Source organism: Astatotilapia calliptera, chromosome 23 (genome assembly GCF_964374335.1).
Source record: "Astatotilapia calliptera chromosome 23, fAstCal68.1, whole genome shotgun sequence".
Classification (NCBI taxonomy): Eukaryota; Metazoa; Chordata; class Actinopteri; order Cichliformes; family Cichlidae; genus Astatotilapia; species Astatotilapia calliptera.
Window position 1 is genome coordinate 22,220,555 of NC_137443.1, and position 15,306 is coordinate 22,235,860.

The window sequence follows — 15,306 nt, forward strand, 5'->3', positions numbered from 1 at the left end:
TACTGCTTGAAGTAATTTCTTGTAAACACACATTTCTCTTGTGTTCTTAACAGTTCTTCCACCCTCTTTTTTGGTATATTAGTCAACAGAATGATTTTGTAGGCCGGTTAGCTCAGCTGGTCAGAGCGTGGTGCTAATAACGCCAAGGTCATGGGTTCAATCCCCATACTGGCCATTCCAACAGCCATCCAACGTACTGTCTCATGATAGACTGTGGTTTTTTTTGGGTGGGATCCAAGAAAAAACCTCTGCCAACTTCCAGGTGAGTGATGTACGCAACTACAAATGACAGCAAACCACAAAATTCACTGACACATGACACGCTAATGAATACATTACATGCTTAGCTACAATCTCCAAATCACTTTTCCAGCTACTTTCTGGATAAATCACTCATTTCCAAAGTCTGACACAGCATACTGCATCAAAAACTGCTGCTTTATATCCTCACCTAACGACCCTAACTTTAGAAGACGCACACCATGTATTGTTTAGTGGCAAATTTCTTCTTAAAGCATTTTTTGTAAGTCAACAGAAGACTTCTTTTTTTCCCACTATGTTGAAGTAATTTCGTGTAAACACACATTTCTCTTGTGTTCTTAACAGTTCTTCCACCCTCTCTTTTTTGGCATATTAGTCAACAAAAGGATGGGTTCACACACATTTTGTAGGCCGGTTAGCTCAGCTGGTCAGAGCGTGGTGCTAATAACGCCAAGGTCATGGGTTCAATCCCCATACTGGCCATTCAACAGCCATCCAACGTGCTGTCTCATGATAGACTGTGGATTTTATTGGGTGGGATCCAACAAAAAACCTCTGCCAACTTCCAGGTGACAGATCGGGCCACGTAAGCTTTATGACCTTCATTGGCAGTCTGGCTTAGTGGGTGGATCCACTGTGCATGTGGCAGGTAGGACTACATTTTTAAGAGCGTGATACATGGGAGAAATGCTGTGGCATGCACTTATTTCAAGCAACAATCAATTATTTCAAGCAACAATCAAGCAATATCCACCAGCCACGTGAGCAAACCAACACCAGCAGTTGATTCAACCAGACTCCAACGAACGTTCGTGAAAAGAGGGAGCTTCTGCCAGACCACGTGGCCTAACGGACAAGGCGTCTGACTTCGGATCAGAAGATTGAGGGTTCAAGTCCCTTCGTGGTTTGTTGTGAGTCCTTGAGGAGCAGGCATGCGTTCCCAGTTAGATTGCAGCAGGCCAACCTCGGATCCTTTATGTCATCCAAAATTGCTACACTTTTGTCAATTTCATGTCCTTCAACAGAGACTCTACGAGTTCTCAAACGAGGCTCGAATGGCCAGGTTGCGGACTGAAGCCATGAACTTGGCCTTATCAGTGCCAGGCCCCAGTGGTCTTGGCTTAGAAGCAACCATAGAAAGTCAATAACATGCCATGACCTCAAGCGACATGGGTGAAAAAATCACGACTTGGAAGCAGGCTGTTGGTGGAACTACACCTGCATAGGTGGCTTCTGATCAGTAGGAGCTTCCAAGAGTTGGCTTTCATTGGTACTGCTTGAAGTAATTTCTTGTAGACACACATTTCTCTTGTGTTGTTAACAGTTCTTCCACCCTCTTTTTTGGTATATCAGTCAACAGAATGATTTTGTAGGCCGGTTAGCTCAGCTGGTCAGAGCGTGGTGCTAATAACGCCAAGGTCATGGATTCAATCCCCATACTGGCCATTCCAACAGCCATCCAACGTACTGTCTCATGATAGACTGTGGTTTTTTTTGGGTGGGATCCAAGAAAAAACCTCTGCCAACTTCCAGGTGAGTGATGTACGCAACTACAAATGACAGCAAACCACAAAATTCACTGACACATGACACGCTAATGAATACATTACATGCTTAGCTGCAATCTCCAAATCACTTTTCCAGCTACTTTCTGGATAAATCACTCATTTCCAAAGTCTGACACAGCATACTGCATCAAAAACTGCTGCTTTATATCCTCACCTAACGACCCTAACTTTAGAAGACGCACACCATGTATTGTTTAGTGGCAAATTTCTTCTTAAAGCATTTTTTGTAAGTCAACAGAAGACTTCTTTTTTTCCCACTATGTTGAAGTAATTTCGTGTAAACACACATTTCTCTTGTGTTCTTAACAGTTCTTCCACCCTCTCTTTTTTGGCATATTAGTCAACAAAAGGATGGGTTCACACACATTTTGTAGGCCGGTTAGCTCAGCTGGTCAGAGCGTGGTGCTAATAACGCCAAGGTCATGGGTTCAATCCCCATACTGGCCATTCAACAGCCATCCAACGTGCTGTCTCATGATAGACTGTGGATTTTATTGGGTGGGATCCAACAAAAAACCTCTGCCAACTTCCAGGTGACAGATCGGGCCACGTAAGCTTTATGACCTTCATTGGCAGTCTGGCTTAGTGGGTGGATCCACTGTGCATGTGGCAGGTAGGACTACATTTTTAAGAGCGTGATACATGGGAGAAATGCTGTGGCATGCACTTATTTCAAGCAACAATCAATTATTTCAAGCAACAATCAAGCAATATCCACCAGCCACGTGAGCAAACCAACACCAGCAGTTGATTCAACCAGACTCCAACGAACGTTCGTGAAAAGAGGGAGCTTCTGCCAGACCACGTGGCCTAACGGACAAGGCGTCTGACTTCGGATCAGAAGATTGAGGGTTCAAGTCCCTTCGTGGTTTGTTGTGAGTCCTTGAGGAGCAGGCATGCGTTCCTTGTTAGATTGCAGCAGGCCAACCTCGGATCCTTTATGTCATCCAAAATTGCTACACTTTTGTCAATTTCATGTCCTTCAACAGAGACTCTACGAGTTCTCAAACGAGGCTCGAATGGCCAGGTTGCGGACTGAAGCCATGAACTTGGCCTTATCAGTGCCAGGCCCCAGTGGTCTTGGCTTAGAAGCAACCATAGAAAGTCAATAACATGCCATGACCTCAAGCGACATGGGTGAAAAAATCACGACTTGGAAGCAGGCTGTTGGTGGAACTACACCTGCATAGGTGGCTTCTGATCAGTAGGAGCTTCCAAGAGTTGGCTTTCATTGGTACTGCTTGAAGTAATTTCTTGTAAACACACATTTCTCTTGTGTTCTTAACAGTTCTTCCACCCTCTTTTTTGGTATATTAGTCAACAGAATGATTTTGTAGGCCGGTTAGCTCAGCTGGTCAGAGCGTGGTGCTAATAACGCCAAGGTCATGGGTTCAATCCCCATACTGGCCATTCCAACAGCCATCCAACGTACTGTCTCATGATAGACTGTGGTTTTTTTTGGGTGGGATCCAAGAAAAAACCTCTGCCAACTTCCAGGTGAGTGATGTACGCAACTACAAATGACAGCAAACCACAAAATTCACTGACACATGACACGCTAATGAATACATTACATGCTTAGCTACAATCTCCAAATCACTTTTCCAGCTACTTTCTGGATAAATCACTCATTTCCAAAGTCTGACACAGCATACTGCATCAAAAACTGCTGCTTTATATCCTCACCTAACGACCCTAACTTTAGAAGACGCACACCATGTATTGTTTAGTGGCAAATTTCTTCTTAAAGCATTTTTTGTAAGTCAACAGAAGACTTCTTTTTTTCCCACTATGTTGAAGTAATTTCGTGTAAACACACATTTCTCTTGTGTTCTTAACAGTTCTTCCACCCTCTCTTTTTTGGCATATTAGTCAACAAAAGGATGGGTTCACACACATTTTGTAGGCCGGTTAGCTCAGCTGGTCAGAGCGTGGTGCTAATAACGCCAAGGTCATGGGTTCAATCCCCATACTGGCCATTCAACAGCCATCCAACGTGCTGTCTCATGATAGACTGTGGATTTTATTGGGTGGGATCCAACAAAAAACCTCTGCCAACTTCCAGGTGACAGATCGGGCCACGTAAGCTTTATGACCTTCATTGGCAGTCTGGCTTAGTGGGTGGATCCACTGTGCATGTGGCAGGTAGGACTACATTTTTAAGAGCGTGATACATGGGAGAAATGCTGTGGCATGCACTTATTTCAAGCAACAATCAATTATTTCAAGCAACAATCAAGCAATATCCACCAGCCACGTGAGCAAACCAACACCAGCAGTTGATTCAACCAGACTCCAACGAACGTTCGTGAAAAGAGGGAGCTTCTGCCAGACCACGTGGCCTAACGGACAAGGCGTCTGACTTCGGATCAGAAGATTGAGGGTTCAAGTCCCTTCGTGGTTTGTTGTGAGTCCTTGAGGAGCAGGCATGCGTTCCTTGTTAGATTGCAGCAGGCCAACCTCGGATCCTTTATGTCATCCAAAATTGCTACACTTTTGTCAATTTCATGTCCTTCAACAGAGACTCTACGAGTTCTCAAACGAGGCTCGAATGGCCAGGTTGCGGACTGAAGCCATGAACTTGGCCTTATCAGTGCCAGGCCCCAGTGGTCTTGGCTTAGAAGCAACCATAGAAAGTCAATAACATGCCATTACCTCAAGCGACATGGGTGAAAAAATCACGACTTGGAAGCAGGCTGTTGGTGGAACTACACCTGCATAGGTGGCTTCTGATCAGTAGGAGCTTCCAAGAGTTGGCTTTCATTGGTACTGCTTGAAGTAATTTCTTGTAAACACACATTTCTCTTGTGTTGTTAACAGTTCTTCCACCCTCTTTTTTGGTATATCAGTCAACAGAATGATTTTGTAGGCCGGTTAGCTCAGCTGGTCAGAGCGTGGTGCTAATAACGCCAAGGTCATGGGTTCAATCCCCATACTGGCCATTCCAACAGCCATCCAACGTACTGTCTCATGATAGACTGTGGTTTTTTTTGGGTGGGATCCAAGAAAAAACCTCTGCCAACTTCCAGGTGAGTGATGTACGCAACTACAAATGACAGCAAACCACAAAATTCACTGACACATGACACGCTAATGAATACATTACATGCTTGGCTGCAATCTCCAAATCACTTTTCCAGCTACTTTCTGGATAAATCACTCATTTCCAAAGTCTGACACAGCATACTGCATCAAAAACTGCTGCTTTATATCCTCACCTAACGACCCTAACTTTAGAAGACGCACACCATGTATTGTTTTGTGGCAAATTTCTTCTTAAAGCATTTTTTGTAAGTCAACAGAAGACTTCTTTTTTTCCCACTATGTTGAAGTAATTTCGTGTAAACACACATTTCTCTTGTGTTCTTAACAGTTCTTCCACCCTCTCTTTTTTGGCATATTAGTCAACAAAAGGATGGGTTCACACACATTTTGTAGGCCGGTTAGCTCAGCTGGTCAGAGCGTGGTGCTAATAACGCCAAGGTCATGGGTTCAATCCCCATACTGGCCATTCAACAGCATCCAACGTGCTGTCTCATGATAGACTGTGGATTTTATTGGGTGGGATCCAACAAAAAACCTCTGCCAACTTCCAGGTGACAGATCGGGCCACGTAAGCTTTATGACCTTCATTGGCAGTCTGGCTTAGTGGGTGGATCCACTGTGCATGTGGCAGGTAGGACTACATTTTTAAGAGCGTGATACATGGGAGAAATGCTGTGGCATGCACTTATTTCAAGCAACAATCAATTATTTCAAGCAACAATCAAGCAATATCCACCAGCCACGTGAGCAAACCAACACCAGCAGTTGATTCAACCAGACTCCAACGAACGTTCGTGAAAAGAGGGAGCTTCTGCCAGACCACGTGGCCTAACGGACAAGGCGTCTGACTTCGGATCAGAAGATTGAGGGTTCAAGTCCCTTCGTGGTTTGTTGTGAGTCCTTGAGGAGCAGGCATGCGTTCCTTGTTAGATTGCAGCAGGCCAACCTCGGATCCTTTATGTCATCCAAAATTGCTACACTTTTGTCAATTTCATGTCCTTCAACAGAGACTCTACGAGTTCTCAAACGAGGCTCGAATGGCCAGGTTGCGGACTGAAGCCATGAACTTGGCCTTATCAGTGCCAGGCCCCAGTGGTCTTGGCTTAGAAGCAACCATAGAAAGTCAATAACATGCCATTACCTCAAGCGACATGGGTGAAAAAAATCACGACTTGGAAGCAGGCTGTTGGTGGAACTACACCTGCATAGGTGGCTTCTGATCAGTAGGAGCTTCCAAGAGTTGGCTTTCATTGGTACTGCTTGAAGTAATTTCTTGTAAACACACATTTCTCTTGTGTTGTTAACAGTTCTTCCACCCTCTTTTTTGGTATATCAGTCAACAGAATGATTTTGTAGGCCGGTTAGCTCAGCTGGTCAGAGCGTGGTGCTAATAACGCCAAGGTCATGGATTCAATCCCCATACTGGCCATTCCAACAGCCATCCAACGTACTGTCTCATGATAGACTGTGGTTTTTTTTGGGTGGGATCCAAGAAAAAACCTCTGCCAACTTCCAGGTGAGTGATGTACGCAACTACAAATGACAGCAAACCACAAAATTCACTGACACATGACACGCTAATGAATACATTACATGCTTAGCTACAATCTCCAAATCACTTTTCCAGCTACTTTCTGGATAAATCACTCACTTCCAAAGTCTGACACAGCATACTGCATCAAAAACTGCTGCTTTATATCCTCACCTAACGACCCTAACTTTAGAAGACGCACACCATGTATTGTTTTGTGGCAAATTTCTTCTTAAAGCATTTTTTGTAAGTCAACAGAAGACTTCTTTTTTTCCCACTATGTTGAAGTAATTTCTTGTAAACACACATTTCTCTTGTGTTCTTAACAGTTCTTCCACCCTCTCTTTTTTGGTATATTAGTCAACAAAAGGATGGGTTCACACACATTTTGTAGGCCGGTTAGCTCAGCTGGTCAGAGCGTGGTGCTAATAACGCCAAGTTCATGGGTTCAATTCCCATACTGGCCATTCAACAGCCATCCAACGTGCTGTCTCATGATAGAATGTGGATTTTATTGGGTGGGATCCAACAAAAAACCTCTGCCAACTTCCAGGTGACAGATCGGGCCACGTAAGCTTTATGACCTTCATTGGCAGATAATACTCTGGCTTAGTGGGTGGATCCAATGTGCATGTGGCACGTAGGACTACATTTTTAAGAGCGTGATACATGGGAGAAATGCTGTGGCATGCACTTATTTCAAGCAACAATCAATTATTTCAAGCAACAATCAAGCAATATCCACCAGCCACGTGAGCAACCCAACACCAGCAGTTGATTCAACCAGACTCCAACGAACGTTCGTGAAAAGAGGGAGCTTCTGCCAGACCACGTGGCCTAACGGACAAGGCGTCTGACTTCGGATCAGAAGATTGAGGGTTCAAGTCCCTTCGTGGTTTGTTGTGAGTCCTTGAGGAGCAGCCATGCTTCCCAGTTAGATTGCAGCAGGCCAACCTCGGATCCTTTATGTCATCCAAAATTGCTACACTTTTGTCAATTTCATGTCCTTCAACAGAGACTCTACGAGTTCTCAAACGAGGCTCGAATGGCCAGGTTGCGGACTGAAGCCATGAATGACAGCAAACCACAAAATTCACTGACACATGACACGCTAATGAATACATTACATGCTTAGCTACAATCTCCAAATCACTTTTCCAGCTACTTTCTGGATAAATCACTCATTTCCAAAGTCTGACACAGCATACTGCATCAAAAACTGCTGCTTTATATCCTCACCTAACGACCCTAACTTTAGAAGACGCACACCATGTATTGTTTAGTGGCAAATTTCTTCTTAAAGCATTTTTTGTAAGTCAACAGAAGACTTCTTTTTTTCCCACTATGTTGAAGTAATTTCGTGTAAACACACATTTCTCTTGTGTTCTTAACAGTTCTGCCACCCTCTCGTTTTTGGCATATTAGTCAACAAAAGGATGGGTTCACACACATTTTGTAGGCCGGTTAGCTCAGCTGGTCAGAGCGTGATGCTAATAACGCCAAGGTCATGGGTTCAATCCCCATACTGGCCATCCAACGTGCTGTCTCATGATAGACTGTGGATTTTATTGGGTGGGATCCAACAAAAAACCTCTGCCAACTTCCAGGTGACAGATCGGGCCACGTAAGCTTTATGACCTTCATTGGCAGTCTGGCTTAGTGGGTGGATCCACTGTGCATGTGGCAGGTAGGACTACATTTTTAAGAGCGTGATACATGGGAGAAATGCTGTGGCATGCACTTATTTCAAGCAACAATCAATTATTTCAAGCAACAATCAAGCAATATCCACCAGCCACTTGAGCAAACCAACACCAGCAGTTGATTCAACCAGACTCCAACGAACGTTCGTGAAAAGAGGGAGCTTCTGCCAGACCACGTGGCCTAACGGACAAGGCGTCTGACTTCGGATCAGAAGATTGAGGGTTCAAGTCCCTTCGTGGTTTGTTGTGAGTCCTTGAGGAGCAGGCATGCGTTCCTTGTTAGATTGCAGCAGGCCAACCTCGGATCCTTTATGTCATCCAAAATTGCTACACTTTTGTCAATTTCATGTCCTTCAACAGAGACTCTACGAGTTCTCAAACGAGGCTCGAATGGCCAGGTTGCGGACTGAAGCCATGAACTTGGCCTTATCAGTGCCAGGCCCCAGTGGTCTTGGCTTAGAAGCAACCATAGAAAGTCAATAACATGCCATTACCTCAAGCGACATGGGTGAAAAAAATCACGACTTGGAAGCAGGCTGTTGGTGGAACTACACCTGCATAGGTGGCTTCTGATCAGTAGGAGCTTCCAAGAGTTGGCTTTCATTGGTACTGCTTGAAGTAATTTCTTGTAAACACACATTTCTCTTGTGTTGTTAACAGTTCTTCCACCCTCTTTTTTGGTATATCAGTCAACAGAATGATTTTGTAGGCCGGTTAGCTCAGCTGGTCAGAGCGTGGTGCTAATAACGCCAAGGTCATGGATTCAATCCCCATACTTGCCATTCCAACAGCCATCCAACGTACTGTCTCATGATAGACTGTGGTTTTTTTTTGGGTGGGATCCAAGAAAAAACCTCTGCCAACTTCCAGGTGAGTGATGTACGCAACTACAAATGACAGCAAACCACAAAATTCACTGACACATGACACGCTAATGAATACATTACATGCTTAGCTACAATCTCCAAATCACTTTTCCAGCTACTTTCTGGATAAATCACTCACTTCCAAAGTCTGACACAGCATACTGCATCAAAAACTGCTGCTTTATATCCTCACCTAACGACCCTAACTTTAGAAGACGCACACCATGTATTGTTTTGTGGCAAATTTCTTCTTAAAGCATTTTTTGTAAGTCAACAGAAGACTTCTTTTTTTCCCACTATGTTGAAGTAATTTCTTGTAAACACACATTTCTCTTGTGTTCTTAACAGTTCTTCCACCCTCTCTTTTTTGGTATATTAGTCAACAAAAGGATGGGTTCACACACATTTTGTAGGCCGGTTAGCTCAGCTGGTCAGAGCGTGGTGCTAATAACGCCAAGTTCATGGGTTCAATTCCCATACTGGCCATTCAACAGCCATCCAACGTGCTGTCTCATGATAGAATGTGGATTTTATTGGGTGGGATCCAACAAAAAACCTCTGCCAACTTCCAGGTGACAGATCGGGCCACGTAAGCTTTATGACCTTCATTGGCAGTCTGGCTTAGTGGGTGGATCCACTGTGCATGTGGCAGGTAGGACTACATTTTTAAGAGCGTGATACATGGGAGAAATGCTGTGGCATGCACTTATTTCAAGCAACAATCAATTATTTCAAGCAACAATCAAGCAATATCCACCAGCCACGTGAGCAAACCAACACCAGCAGTTGATTCAACCAGACTCCAACGAACGTTCGTGAAAAGAGGGAGCTTCTGCCAGACCACGTGGCCTAACGGACAAGGCGTCTGACTTCGGATCAGAAGATTGAGGGTTCAAGTCCCTTCGTGGTTTGTTGTGAGTCCTTGAGGAGCAGGCATGCGTTCCCAATTAGATTGCAGCAGGCCAACCTCGGATCCTTTATGTCATCCAAAATTGCTACACTTTTGTCAATTTCATGTCCTTCAACAGAGACTCTACGAGTTCTCAAACGAGGCTCGAATGGCCAGGTTGCGGACTGAAGCTATGAACTTGGCCTTATCAGTGCCAGGCCCCAGTGGTCTTGGCTTAGAAGCAACCATAGAAAGTCAATAACATGCCATGACCTCAAGCGACATGGGTGAAAAAATCACGACTTGGAAGCAGGCTGTTGGTGGAACTACACCTGCATAGGTGGCTTCTGATCAGTAGGAGCTTCCAAGAGTTGGCTTTCATTGGTACTGCTTGAAGTAATTTCTTGTAAACACACATTTCTCTTGTGTTGTTAACAGTTCTTCCACCCTCTTTTTTGGTATATCAGTCAACAGAATGATTTTGTAGGCCGGTTAGCTCAGCTGGTCAGAGCGTGGTGCTAATAACGCCAAGGTCATGGGTTCAATTCCCATACTGGCCATTCCAACAGCCATCCAACGTACTGTCTCATGATAGACTGTGGTTTTTTTTGGGTGGGATCCAAGAAAAAACCTCTGCCAACTTCCAGGTGAGTGATGTACGCAACTACAAATGACAGCAAACCACAAAATTCACTGACACATGACACGCTAATGAATACATTACATGCTTGGCTGCAATCTCCAAATCACTTTTCCAGCTACTTTCTGGATAAATCACTCATTTCCAAAGTCTGACACAGCATACTGCATCAAAAACTGCTGCTTTATATCCTCACCTAACGACCCTAACTTTAGAAGACGCACACCATGTATTGTTTTGTGGCAAATTTCTTCTTAAAGCATTTTTTGTAAGTCAACAGAAGACTTCTTTTTTTCCCACTATGTTGAAGTAATTTCGTGTAAACACACATTTCTCTTGTGTTCTTAACAGTTCTTCCACCCTCTCTTTTTTGGCATATTAGTCAACAAAAGGATGGGTTCACACACATTTTGTAGGCCGGTTAGCTCAGCTGGTCAGAGCGTGGTGCTAATAACGCCAAGGTCATGGGTTCAATCCCCATACTGGCCATTCAACAGCATCCAACGTGCTGTCTCATGATAGACTGTGGATTTTATTGGGTGGGATCCAACAAAAAACCTCTGCCAACTTCCAGGTGACAGATCGGGCCACGTAAGCTTTATGACCTTCATTGGCAGTCTGGCTTAGTGGGTGGATCCACTGTGCATGTGGCAGGTAGGACTACATTTTTAAGAGCGTGATACATGGGAGAAATGCTGTGGCATGCACTTATTTCAAGCAACAATCAATTATTTCAAGCAACAATCAAGCAATATCCACCAGCCACGTGAGCAAACCAACACCAGCAGTTGATTCAACCAGACTCCAACGAACGTTCGTGAAAAGAGGGAGCTTCTGCCAGACCACGTGGCCTAACGGACAAGGCGTCTGACTTCGGATCAGAAGATTGAGGGTTCAAGTCCCTTCGTGGTTTGTTGTGAGTCCTTGAGGAGCAGGCATGCGTTCCTTGTTAGATTGCAGCAGGCCAACCTCGGATCCTTTATGTCATCCAAAATTGCTACACTTTTGTCAATTTCATGTCCTTCAACAGAGACTCTACGAGTTCTCAAACGAGGCTCGAATGGCCAGGTTGCGGACTGAAGCCATGAACTTGGCCTTATCAGTGCCAGGCCCCAGTGGTCTTGGCTTAGAAGCAACCATAGAAAGTCAATAACATGCCATTACCTCAAGCGACATGGGTGAAAAAAATCACGACTTGGAAGCAGGCTGTTGGTGGAACTACACCTGCATAGGTGGCTTCTGATCAGTAGGAGCTTCCAAGAGTTGGCTTTCATTGGTACTGCTTGAAGTAATTTCTTGTAAACACACATTTCTCTTGTGTTGTTAACAGTTCTTCCACCCTCTTTTTTGGTATATCAGTCAACAGAATGATTTTGTAGGCCGGTTAGCTCAGCTGGTCAGAGCGTGGTGCTAATAACGCCAAGGTCATGGATTCAATCCCCATACTGGCCATTCCAACAGCCATCCAACGTACTGTCTCATGATAGACTGTGGTTTTTTTTGGGTGGGATCCAAGAAAAAACCTCTGCCAACTTCCAGGTGAGTGATGTACGCAACTACAAATGACAGCAAACCACAAAATTCACTGACACATGACACGCTAATGAATACATTACATGCTTAGCTACAATCTCCAAATCACTTTTCCAGCTACTTTCTGGATAAATCACTCACTTCCAAAGTCTGACACAGCATACTGCATCAAAAACTGCTGCTTTATATCCTCACCTAACGACCCTAACTTTAGAAGACGCACACCATGTATTGTTTTGTGGCAAATTTCTTCTTAAAGCATTTTTTGTAAGTCAACAGAAGACTTCTTTTTTTCCCACTATGTTGAAGTAATTTCTTGTAAACACACATTTCTCTTGTGTTCTTAACAGTTCTTCCACCCTCTCTTTTTTGGTATATTAGTCAACAAAAGGATGGGTTCACACACATTTTGTAGGCCGGTTAGCTCAGCTGGTCAGAGCGTGGTGCTAATAACGCCAAGTTCATGGGTTCAATTCCCATACTGGCCATTCAACAGCCATCCAACGTGCTGTCTCATGATAGAATGTGGATTTTATTGGGTGGGATCCAACAAAAAACCTCTGCCAACTTCCAGGTGACAGATCGGGCCACGTAAGCTTTATGACCTTCATTGGCAGATAATACTCTGGCTTAGTGGGTGGATCCAATGTGCATGTGGCACGTAGGACTACATTTTTAAGAGCGTGATACATGGGAGAAATGCTGTGGCATGCACTTATTTCAAGCAACAATCAATTATTTCAAGCAACAATCAAGCAATATCCACCAGCCACGTGAGCAACCCAACACCAGCAGTTGATTCAACCAGACTCCAACGAACGTTCGTGAAAAGAGGGAGCTTCTGCCAGACCACGTGGCCTAACGGACAAGGCGTCTGACTTCGGATCAGAAGATTGAGGGTTCAAGTCCCTTCGTGGTTTGTTGTGAGTCCTTGAGGAGCAGCCATGCTTCCCAGTTAGATTGCAGCAGGCCAACCTCGGATCCTTTATGTCATCCAAAATTGCTACACTTTTGTCAATTTCATGTCCTTCAACAGAGACTCTACGAGTTCTCAAACGAGGCTCGAATGGCCAGGTTGCGGACTGAAGCCATGAATGACAGCAAACCACAAAATTCACTGACACATGACACGCTAATGAATACATTACATGCTTAGCTACAATCTCCAAATCACTTTTCCAGCTACTTTCTGGATAAATCACTCATTTCCAAAGTCTGACACAGCATACTGCATCAAAAACTGCTGCTTTATATCCTCACCTAACGACCCTAACTTTAGAAGACGCACACCATGTATTGTTTAGTGGCAAATTTCTTCTTAAAGCATTTTTTGTAAGTCAACAGAAGACTTCTTTTTTTCCCACTATGTTGAAGTAATTTCGTGTAAACACACATTTCTCTTGTGTTCTTAACAGTTCTGCCACCCTCTCGTTTTTGGCATATTAGTCAACAAAAGGATGGGTTCACACACATTTTGTAGGCCGGTTAGCTCAGCTGGTCAGAGCGTGATGCTAATAACGCCAAGGTCATGGGTTCAATCCCCATACTGGCCATCCAACGTGCTGTCTCATGATAGACTGTGGATTTTATTGGGTGGGATCCAACAAAAAACCTCTGCCAACTTCCAGGTGACAGATCGGGCCACGTAAGCTTTATGACCTTCATTGGCAGTCTGGCTTAGTGGGTGGATCCACTGTGCATGTGGCAGGTAGGACTACATTTTTAAGAGCGTGATACATGGGAGAAATGCTGTGGCATGCACTTATTTCAAGCAACAATCAATTATTTCAAGCAACAATCAAGCAATATCCACCAGCCACTTGAGCAAACCAACACCAGCAGTTGATTCAACCAGACTCCAACGAACGTTCGTGAAAAGAGGGAGCTTCTGCCAGACCACGTGGCCTAACGGACAAGGCGTCTGACTTCGGATCAGAAGATTGAGGGTTCAAGTCCCTTCGTGGTTTGTTGTGAGTCCTTGAGGAGCAGGCATGCGTTCCTTGTTAGATTGCAGCAGGCCAACCTCGGATCCTTTATGTCATCCAAAATTGCTACACTTTTGTCAATTTCATGTCCTTCAACAGAGACTCTACGAGTTCTCAAACGAGGCTCGAATGGCCAGGTTGCGGACTGAAGCCATGAACTTGGCCTTATCAGTGCCAGGCCCCAGTGGTCTTGGCTTAGAAGCAACCATAGAAAGTCAATAACATGCCATTACCTCAAGCGACATGGGTGAAAAAAATCACGACTTGGAAGCAGGCTGTTGGTGGAACTACACCTGCATAGGTGGCTTCTGATCAGTAGGAGCTTCCAAGAGTTGGCTTTCATTGGTACTGCTTGAAGTAATTTCTTGTAAACACACATTTCTCTTGTGTTGTTAACAGTTCTTCCACCCTCTTTTTTGGTATATCAGTCAACAGAATGATTTTGTAGGCCGGTTAGCTCAGCTGGTCAGAGCGTGGTGCTAATAACGCCAAGGTCATGGATTCAATCCCCATACTTGCCATTCCAACAGCCATCCAACGTACTGTCTCATGATAGACTGTGGTTTTTTTTTGGGTGGGATCCAAGAAAAAACCTCTGCCAACTTCCAGGTGAGTGATGTACGCAACTACAAATGACAGCAAACCACAAAATTCACTGACACATGACACGCTAATGAATACATTACATGCTTAGCTACAATCTCCAAATCACTTTTCCAGCTACTTTCTGGATAAATCACTCACTTCCAAAGTCTGACACAGCATACTGCATCAAAAACTGCTGCTTTATATCCTCACCTAACGACCCTAACTTTAGAAGACGCACACCATGTATTGTTTTGTGGCAAATTTCTTCTTAAAGCATTTTTTGTAAGTCAACAGAAGACTTCTTTTTTTCCCACTATGTTGAAGTAATTTCTTGTAAACACACATTTCTCTTGTGTTCTTAACAGTTCTTCCACCCTCTCTTTTTTGGTATATTAGTCAACAAAAGGATGGGTTCACACACATTTTGTAGGCCGGTTAGCTCAGCTGGTCAGAGCGTGGTGCTAATAACGCCAAGTTCATGGGTTCAATTCCCATACTGGCCATTCAACAGCCATCCAACGTGCTGTCTCATGATAGAATGTGGATTTTATTGGGTGGGATCCAACAAAAAACCTCTGCCAACTTCCAGGTGACAGATCGGGCCACGTAAGCTTTATGACCTTCATTGGCAGTCTGGCTTAGTGGGTGGATCCACTGTGCATGTGGCAGGTAGGACTACATTTTTAAGAGCGTGATA

The 15,306-nt window shown here is 44.2% G+C and overlaps 25 non-coding genes across 25 annotated transcripts; all 25 read left to right on the forward strand.

Annotated features, from left to right (window-relative positions):
* Positions 1–101: 101 nt before the first annotated feature.
* Positions 102–175, forward strand: trnai-aau (transfer RNA isoleucine (anticodon AAU)). Its single transcript has one exon. It is a non-coding gene; the product is annotated as a tRNA-Ile (tRNA).
* Positions 176–670: 495 nt separating this feature from the next.
* On the forward strand, positions 671–744 carry trnai-aau (transfer RNA isoleucine (anticodon AAU)). Its single transcript has one exon. It is a non-coding gene; the product is annotated as a tRNA-Ile (tRNA).
* A 352-nt stretch (positions 745–1,096) lies between these two features.
* On the forward strand, positions 1,097–1,169 carry trnar-ucg (transfer RNA arginine (anticodon UCG)). Its single transcript has one exon. It is a non-coding gene; the product is annotated as a tRNA-Arg (tRNA).
* Positions 1,170–2,202: 1,033 nt separating this feature from the next.
* Positions 2,203–2,276, forward strand: trnai-aau (transfer RNA isoleucine (anticodon AAU)). The gene has a single exon. It is a non-coding gene; the product is annotated as a tRNA-Ile (tRNA).
* Positions 2,277–2,628: 352 nt separating this feature from the next.
* trnar-ucg (transfer RNA arginine (anticodon UCG)) lies at positions 2,629–2,701 on the forward strand. Its single transcript has one exon. It is a non-coding gene; the product is annotated as a tRNA-Arg (tRNA).
* A 464-nt stretch (positions 2,702–3,165) lies between these two features.
* trnai-aau (transfer RNA isoleucine (anticodon AAU)) lies at positions 3,166–3,239 on the forward strand. The gene has a single exon. It is a non-coding gene; the product is annotated as a tRNA-Ile (tRNA).
* A 495-nt stretch (positions 3,240–3,734) lies between these two features.
* trnai-aau (transfer RNA isoleucine (anticodon AAU)) lies at positions 3,735–3,808 on the forward strand. Its single transcript has one exon. It is a non-coding gene; the product is annotated as a tRNA-Ile (tRNA).
* Positions 3,809–4,160: 352 nt separating this feature from the next.
* Positions 4,161–4,233, forward strand: trnar-ucg (transfer RNA arginine (anticodon UCG)). The gene has a single exon. It is a non-coding gene; the product is annotated as a tRNA-Arg (tRNA).
* Positions 4,234–4,697: 464 nt separating this feature from the next.
* Positions 4,698–4,771, forward strand: trnai-aau (transfer RNA isoleucine (anticodon AAU)). The gene has a single exon. It is a non-coding gene; the product is annotated as a tRNA-Ile (tRNA).
* Positions 4,772–5,266: 495 nt separating this feature from the next.
* On the forward strand, positions 5,267–5,340 carry trnai-aau (transfer RNA isoleucine (anticodon AAU)). Its single transcript has one exon. It is a non-coding gene; the product is annotated as a tRNA-Ile (tRNA).
* Positions 5,341–5,691: 351 nt separating this feature from the next.
* On the forward strand, positions 5,692–5,764 carry trnar-ucg (transfer RNA arginine (anticodon UCG)). Its single transcript has one exon. It is a non-coding gene; the product is annotated as a tRNA-Arg (tRNA).
* Positions 5,765–6,798: 1,034 nt separating this feature from the next.
* Positions 6,799–6,872, forward strand: trnai-aau (transfer RNA isoleucine (anticodon AAU)). Its single transcript has one exon. It is a non-coding gene; the product is annotated as a tRNA-Ile (tRNA).
* A 359-nt stretch (positions 6,873–7,231) lies between these two features.
* On the forward strand, positions 7,232–7,304 carry trnar-ucg (transfer RNA arginine (anticodon UCG)). Its single transcript has one exon. It is a non-coding gene; the product is annotated as a tRNA-Arg (tRNA).
* Positions 7,305–7,863: 559 nt separating this feature from the next.
* On the forward strand, positions 7,864–7,937 carry trnai-aau (transfer RNA isoleucine (anticodon AAU)). The gene has a single exon. It is a non-coding gene; the product is annotated as a tRNA-Ile (tRNA).
* A 341-nt stretch (positions 7,938–8,278) lies between these two features.
* Positions 8,279–8,351, forward strand: trnar-ucg (transfer RNA arginine (anticodon UCG)). The gene has a single exon. It is a non-coding gene; the product is annotated as a tRNA-Arg (tRNA).
* Positions 8,352–9,386: 1,035 nt separating this feature from the next.
* On the forward strand, positions 9,387–9,460 carry trnai-aau (transfer RNA isoleucine (anticodon AAU)). The gene has a single exon. It is a non-coding gene; the product is annotated as a tRNA-Ile (tRNA).
* A 352-nt stretch (positions 9,461–9,812) lies between these two features.
* On the forward strand, positions 9,813–9,885 carry trnar-ucg (transfer RNA arginine (anticodon UCG)). Its single transcript has one exon. It is a non-coding gene; the product is annotated as a tRNA-Arg (tRNA).
* Positions 9,886–10,349: 464 nt separating this feature from the next.
* trnai-aau (transfer RNA isoleucine (anticodon AAU)) lies at positions 10,350–10,423 on the forward strand. Its single transcript has one exon. It is a non-coding gene; the product is annotated as a tRNA-Ile (tRNA).
* Positions 10,424–10,918: 495 nt separating this feature from the next.
* Positions 10,919–10,992, forward strand: trnai-aau (transfer RNA isoleucine (anticodon AAU)). The gene has a single exon. It is a non-coding gene; the product is annotated as a tRNA-Ile (tRNA).
* Positions 10,993–11,343: 351 nt separating this feature from the next.
* Positions 11,344–11,416, forward strand: trnar-ucg (transfer RNA arginine (anticodon UCG)). The gene has a single exon. It is a non-coding gene; the product is annotated as a tRNA-Arg (tRNA).
* Positions 11,417–12,450: 1,034 nt separating this feature from the next.
* Positions 12,451–12,524, forward strand: trnai-aau (transfer RNA isoleucine (anticodon AAU)). Its single transcript has one exon. It is a non-coding gene; the product is annotated as a tRNA-Ile (tRNA).
* A 359-nt stretch (positions 12,525–12,883) lies between these two features.
* Positions 12,884–12,956, forward strand: trnar-ucg (transfer RNA arginine (anticodon UCG)). The gene has a single exon. It is a non-coding gene; the product is annotated as a tRNA-Arg (tRNA).
* Positions 12,957–13,515: 559 nt separating this feature from the next.
* trnai-aau (transfer RNA isoleucine (anticodon AAU)) lies at positions 13,516–13,589 on the forward strand. Its single transcript has one exon. It is a non-coding gene; the product is annotated as a tRNA-Ile (tRNA).
* A 341-nt stretch (positions 13,590–13,930) lies between these two features.
* Positions 13,931–14,003, forward strand: trnar-ucg (transfer RNA arginine (anticodon UCG)). The gene has a single exon. It is a non-coding gene; the product is annotated as a tRNA-Arg (tRNA).
* A 1,035-nt stretch (positions 14,004–15,038) lies between these two features.
* Positions 15,039–15,112, forward strand: trnai-aau (transfer RNA isoleucine (anticodon AAU)). The gene has a single exon. It is a non-coding gene; the product is annotated as a tRNA-Ile (tRNA).
* Positions 15,113–15,306: the final 194 nt, after the last annotated feature.